The sequence below is a fragment of the Oryctolagus cuniculus genome, chromosome 6 (genome assembly GCF_051225735.1).
Source record: "Oryctolagus cuniculus isolate XC-2025 breed Fujian yellow rabbit chromosome 6, ASM5122573v1, whole genome shotgun sequence".
NCBI lineage: Eukaryota > Metazoa > Chordata > Mammalia > Lagomorpha > Leporidae > Oryctolagus > Oryctolagus cuniculus.
The window spans coordinates 69487859-69493858 of record NC_142872.1 but is presented as its reverse complement, the minus strand read 5'-3'; positions in this window follow the sequence as shown (position 1 = coordinate 69493858).

The following is a 6000-nucleotide window of genomic DNA, read 5'->3' as shown; positions in this document are numbered from 1 at the left end:
TCCTTGGGAGGGAGCTACAGCCCTGTCCATTCCTCACTTCCACCCTGCAGGAAAGACCTCCCACACTTAGGACACAGGTGGGTACCCCTTGGGCTTTGGCTTGTTCCCCCTTGGAATTTTCACCCTCGTGACCTGTTCCCAGCAGCAGCGCTGCCCATCTGAGAGCACGGGGAGGCCAGGTGTGGGTGTGTCCAGGCGGGCCTGGGGTAAGTTAAAGGCCTGTGAGAGATGGTGAGGCCAGGCAATGGGGGCCAGGTGAGAGCAGTGGATGAGAGCAGCCAGGGGAGGGCAGTCCAGGGAGGCGTCTCCTGCATGAAACCATCACAGGAAGACAGGAGGCCTCTGTGCTGGGACCCAGCATCACCCAGGGCCAGCCTCTGGCCAAGCTGCACAGAACAGCACAGCAGGGAGAGGGGTGGGGCTGGTGCCCGGGGCCTGGCTGAGTCTGGGAGATGCTGAGGAAGCCCCGAGGGAGGGTCTGGGGAGAGGAAGGCAGGATGGGTCAGGACCCCAGAGGCCCCGAGGGTGGACCTGGCACCCCCATGGCTCCACTGTCCCACATGCCAGACACCAGGGCCCCTGACAAGGCCTGGCCTGTGAGGGCCACCCCGGCTGAGGACAGAAGGGCTGTACCTGGTATTTGCCAGGATTCTCCGCCTTCACTTTGTCCACGTCCAGCAGGAAAGACCACACCTTCCCCCGCATTGGGAGGGGGATGCCCTTGTAGACCTGGCTCTCCATCTACGGCAAAGCAGAGGCTCTGGTGAGCCAGGCCACAGCGCCAGCCCCAGGCAGGCGGGGAGCAGGGGCGTCAGGACCATGGAAGCCTGGGCCGTGTCCTGTCCTGGGAGAGGCTGGATCTCCTCCCCCTGGGCCTCACCAACCCCCAGGGACACAAGGGACCGGGGCTAAGGGCTGGGGGTTGGGGTTTCAGTGGATCCTCCCTAGGGGGCCAGGAGCGTCCCCACCCTGGGCCTGGGGTGATCTAAGCCCTGACATCGCTTCTCTCACAGGAGGGGGCCCTGCATGGATGGACAGGAAGCTGGGGGAGGCCTGTGTCTTTGGGATCAAGACAAGGAAGTGACCCTGTGGCCCCAGAGGCCGGCAGGGCCCAGACACAGAGGTAGGGGCCACACAGGCTAACTCTGCAGAACATAGAGTTTAGAATATAACATTTTTCAACCATGAAGTTTTTCAAACTAGTATTTTACATTAATTAACTCAACTCATAATTACATTAATTAACTCAAAATATTCTGATGGGTGAGTCATAAAAACCTATGAGTAGGCCGGCGCTGTGGCTCACTAGGCTAATCCTCTGCCTGCGGCGCCGGCACCCCAGGTTCTAGTTCCGGTTGGGGCGCCAGGTACTAGTCCCAGTTGCTCCTCTTCCAGTCCAGCTCTCTGCTGTGGCCCAGGAGGGCAGTGGAGGATGGCCCAAGTGTTTGGGTCCCTGCACCTGCATGGGAGACCAGGAGGAAGTACCTGGCTTCTGGCTTCGGATCGGCGCAGCACCAGCCGTAGCAGCCATTAGGGGAGTGAACCAATGGAACGAAGACCTTTCTCTCTGTCTATAACTCTCTGTCTCTCTCTCTCACTAACTCTGCCTAGCAAAAAATTTAAAAAAAGAAAACCTATGAGCAGTTTATTAATTGTTTCTTTAAATCTTTTGGTTCCTCAAGAAGCTCCTCTTGGGTAATTAAATGAATGAAAATCCAGGGCCTGGGTTGTGGTGGGTTTAGCTGCCTGAGATGCTAGCATCCCCTGTACCTGCGTGGGAGACCCAAAAGAAGCTCCTGGCTCCAGACCAGACTAGCTCTGGCCATTGTGGCCATTTGGGCAGTGAACCAACAGATGGAAGACCTCTTTTTCTGTCTCGCCCTCTCTCTGCAGCTCTGCCTCTCCAGTAAGTACATCTATTTAAAAATTACTTACTTGTTTGAAAGGTGAGTTCCAGAAAGGTAGAGGCAGGCAGAGAGACATCTTCCATCTGCTGGCTCACTCCCCAAAAGGTTGCAGCAGCCTTGCCCCAGCTGAAGCCAGGAGCCAAGAGCTTCTCCTGGGTCTCTCACATGGATGTAAGGGTCCAAGCAGTTGGGCCATCCTCTGCTGCGTTCCCAGGTGCATTAACAGGGAGCCGGCCCAGAAGTGGAACAGCCAGGACTCGAACCAGTGCCACATGGGATGCCAGCACTGCAAGCAGCTGCTTAACCCATTACGCCACAGTGACAGCCGTGGGAAGGGTCCGTCTCAAAAGGAATGACTATGGCCTGCTACATGCAGGAAAGGTCAGTTCTGTTCCTTGGTTTACTCAGGAAGGGGCTGGAGCATGAACCATGCTTCCTCAGTCTCTTGAGTAGGGGACTTATCTTTGCCAAGAGAATGCATGCTGCAGGACTTCCAAAGCTGGCTTTTAAGATTCACAACTTCTTCCTCGATCCCTTAGAATGCTTGCTGTTGGAACACCATGCTCAGAAACTACCCACTCTTCTGTGAGAAGCCTAAGTCTGGCTGGGCGTAGCCCAATCAAGCTCTCAGCCAACAGCCATCATCATGGACTGCCTTCAGCCCCAGCTGCCAGCTGGCTATAAATCAAAAGAGCAGTAAGAATGGCTCAGTGAGCCCCAAAAGACTCATAATAGATCCTAATATATTTAATATATAGTTATTAAATATTGGGGCTAATTGTTACAAAATTAGCAATGGATAATCAGAATACTTTCTCAAGTTACATCATGTTAACTCTTCACATCTATAAATCCTTTCACTTTGCAAAAACTGTATCATATGCAGTTTCCCAAGACTAGTTAATGTTTTTTTGTGGTTTTTTTTTTTTTTTTTTTTTTTTTTTTTTTTTTTTTTTTGACAGGCAGAGTGGACAGTGAGAGAGAGAGAGAGAAAGGTCTTCCTTTTTCCGTTGGTTCACCCCTCCATGGCCGCTGCGGCCGGCGCACTGAGGCCGGCGCACCGCGGTGATCTGAACCCCAGAGCCAGGTGCTTCCTCCTGGTCTCCCATGCAGGTGCAGGGCCCAAGCACTTGGGCCATCCTCCACAGCAGAGAGCTGGACTGGAAGAGGGGTGACCTGGACAGAATCCGGCGCCCCGACCGGTACTAGAACCTGATGTGCCAGCGCTGCAGGCGGAGGATTAGCCTATTGAGCCGCGGCGCCGGCCTAACTAGTTAAAACTCAATGCCTTTTTTTTTTTTTTTTTTTTGAAAGTCAGAATTACACAGAGAGAGAATGAGAGGCAGAGAGAGAGAGAGGTCTCCCATCCACTGGTTCACTCCCCAAATGACTGCCCACAGCCAGAGCTGTGCTGATCTGAAGCCAGGAACCAGGAGCTTCCTCCAGATCTTCCCATGAGGGTGCAGTGGCCCAAGGACTTGGGTCATCTTCTACTGCTCTCCCAAGCCTTAGCAGACAGCTGGATTGGAAGTGGAGCAGCCAGGTCTCGAACCAGCACCCACATGGGATGCCAGCACTGCAGGCAGCAGCCTTACCCACTACACTACACCACAGTGCAGGCCCCAATGCTTTAAAATTCATCCACATTTTGCAAATAGTTTCATTTACTCTCACTATCCTATTGCATTATTTCAAAAATGTATCCAGTCCCCCATTAATGGATGTTGAGGTTATTAATTACTTGCTATTATGACCAGTGCTGCTAAGAATATATTCATGTCGCTTGATGCTCAGATGTCAACAATTATCTAGCCTGCTTATGCAGGAGTGGGACCTCTGTTATATGATATGTACATATCTCAATGATCTGTACGGATTTCTACTCCCACTAATTGAGTATAAATTCTAGTTATTCCACATATACTCCAAAGCTCAGTATTGTCACATCTTAATTCTTGCTTATCAACAGCTGTAAAATCATACCTACTTGTGGTTCTAATGGTATTTTTAACCACAAATACAATTGTTTCATGGATTTGGAAATGTATTCCCTCTTCTGTGAAATAGTCATGTATTCCAATGGTGTTTTCCTATTTTTTTTTTAATTTATTATTTACTTAAAAGAGTCTGAGACAGGGAGAAACAGAAAGAAATCTTCCCCATCCGCTAGTTTACTCCCCAGATGCTGCAACAGTCAAAGCTGGGCCAATCCAAAGCCAGAAGTCAAGAGCTTCTTCCAGGTCTCTCACATAGGTAACAGGAGCCCAAGCACTTTGGCCATCTTAAGCTGCTTTTCACAGGCCATCAACAGGGATCTGGATCAGATGTGCAGCATCTGGGACATGAATCGGCGGCACCCACATGGGATGCTGGTGTGGCAGGCAGCAGCTTTACCTGCCATGCCAACACTGGCCCCTCAGTGGTTTTAAAAACTGATTTGTGGGGACAGCACCATGGCACAGCAGGCAGTCACCCCTGCAGTGCCAGCATCCCATATGGGAGCTGCTCCACTTCTGATCCAGCTCTCTGCTATGGCCGGGGAAAACAGCGGAAGATGGCCTTTATCCTGGGGCCCCTGCACCCACATGGAAGACCCAAAAGAAGCTCCTGGCTTTTGGCTTCAGATTGGCCCAGCTCCAGCCATTGCAGCCACTTGGGGAATGAACTGGTTGATGGAAGACTTTCTCTTTCTCTCCTTTCTCTCTCCCCCTGCCTTTCAAATAAATGGGTAAATCTTAAAAAAAAAAAAAAAAAAAAAAAAAAAATTCCTTAAAAAAACCTAATTTGTACTAATCATTTAAATTTTCTGTCTTACAGTCATTACTGGAAATCCTGTAGAAAGATCTATTTTGTGTCTTTTTACTTCCTTTTTGGTATACTTTCATAAGCAGATATTCCTTAATGTAAGCAAACACATCAAAAATTATATGCAGATGGGGGCCGGCTCTGTGGCCCAGTAGGTTAATCCTCCACCTGAGGCGCCAGCATACCATATAAGCATTGGTTTTAGTCCTGGCTGCTCCTCTTCCAATCCAGCTCTCTTCTATGGCCTGGGAAGGCAGTGAAAGATGGCCCAAGTCCTTGGGCCCCTGCACCCGCATAGGAGACCAGGAAGAAGCTCCTGGCTCCTGGCTTCAGATCGGTGCAGCTCCAGCCGTTGTGGCCATTTGGAGAGTGAACCAATGGAAGGAAGACCTTTCTCTCTCTCTCTCTCTCTCTCTCTCTCACTGTCTGTAACTCTACCTCTCAAATAAATAAATAAAATCTAAAAAAGAATTATACGCAGCTTATTTGTATCCTGTTTAAGAAATCCTTTTTATTCCTTACACATTCTTTCAAAGCTCAACAGTGCTGTCCTTCACATAATTGCTATGGTAAGGACAGGATGTAGCTTGTGTGTGCCAAGCATTTTTATGTCTCAGAGTCACTACTGACAGTTCATTCGTTCTCCATATTATTCCCTTCATAAATGCTTCTAAGGTTTTTTTTTTCAGCAGGTTGTCAGGAAGCAAACCCCGAGGTTATTTAGGCACTTTTACATCTCCTGTTCATGGGTCACAGTGGCCTGCAATTTTCTTTTCCTTGTGCTTTGCTTATCTCATTTGTTATTGGGTTGCATCAGCCTCACTGTGCTAACACATTACCTTCTCTGCAAGAGTTCCTAAGACGTACAATTGTTTTACTTGGAAGTCTGCCTTAAAAATAATTGGGCCTGGGCCAGTGCTGTGGCTTAGAGGGTAAAGCCTGCAATGCTGCAGTGCTGGCATCCCATATGGGCACTGGTTCAAGTCCCGGCTGCTCCACTTCTGATCCAGCTTTCTGCTATGGCCTGGGAAAGCAGAAGATGGCCTAAGTGCTTTGGCCCCTGCACCCAGGTGGGAGACCCCAAATAAGCTCCTGGCTTCAGATCAGCACAGTTCCGTCCATTGCGGCCATTTGGGGAGTGAACCAGCGGATGGAAGACCTCTTTCTCTCTCTCTCTCTCTCTCTCTCTCTCTGTAAATCTGCCTTTCAAATAAATAATTAATCTTAAAAAAATAATTGAGCCTAATAAATTAACTATTTTGATAATTTTAAGACTACTCACATGCAG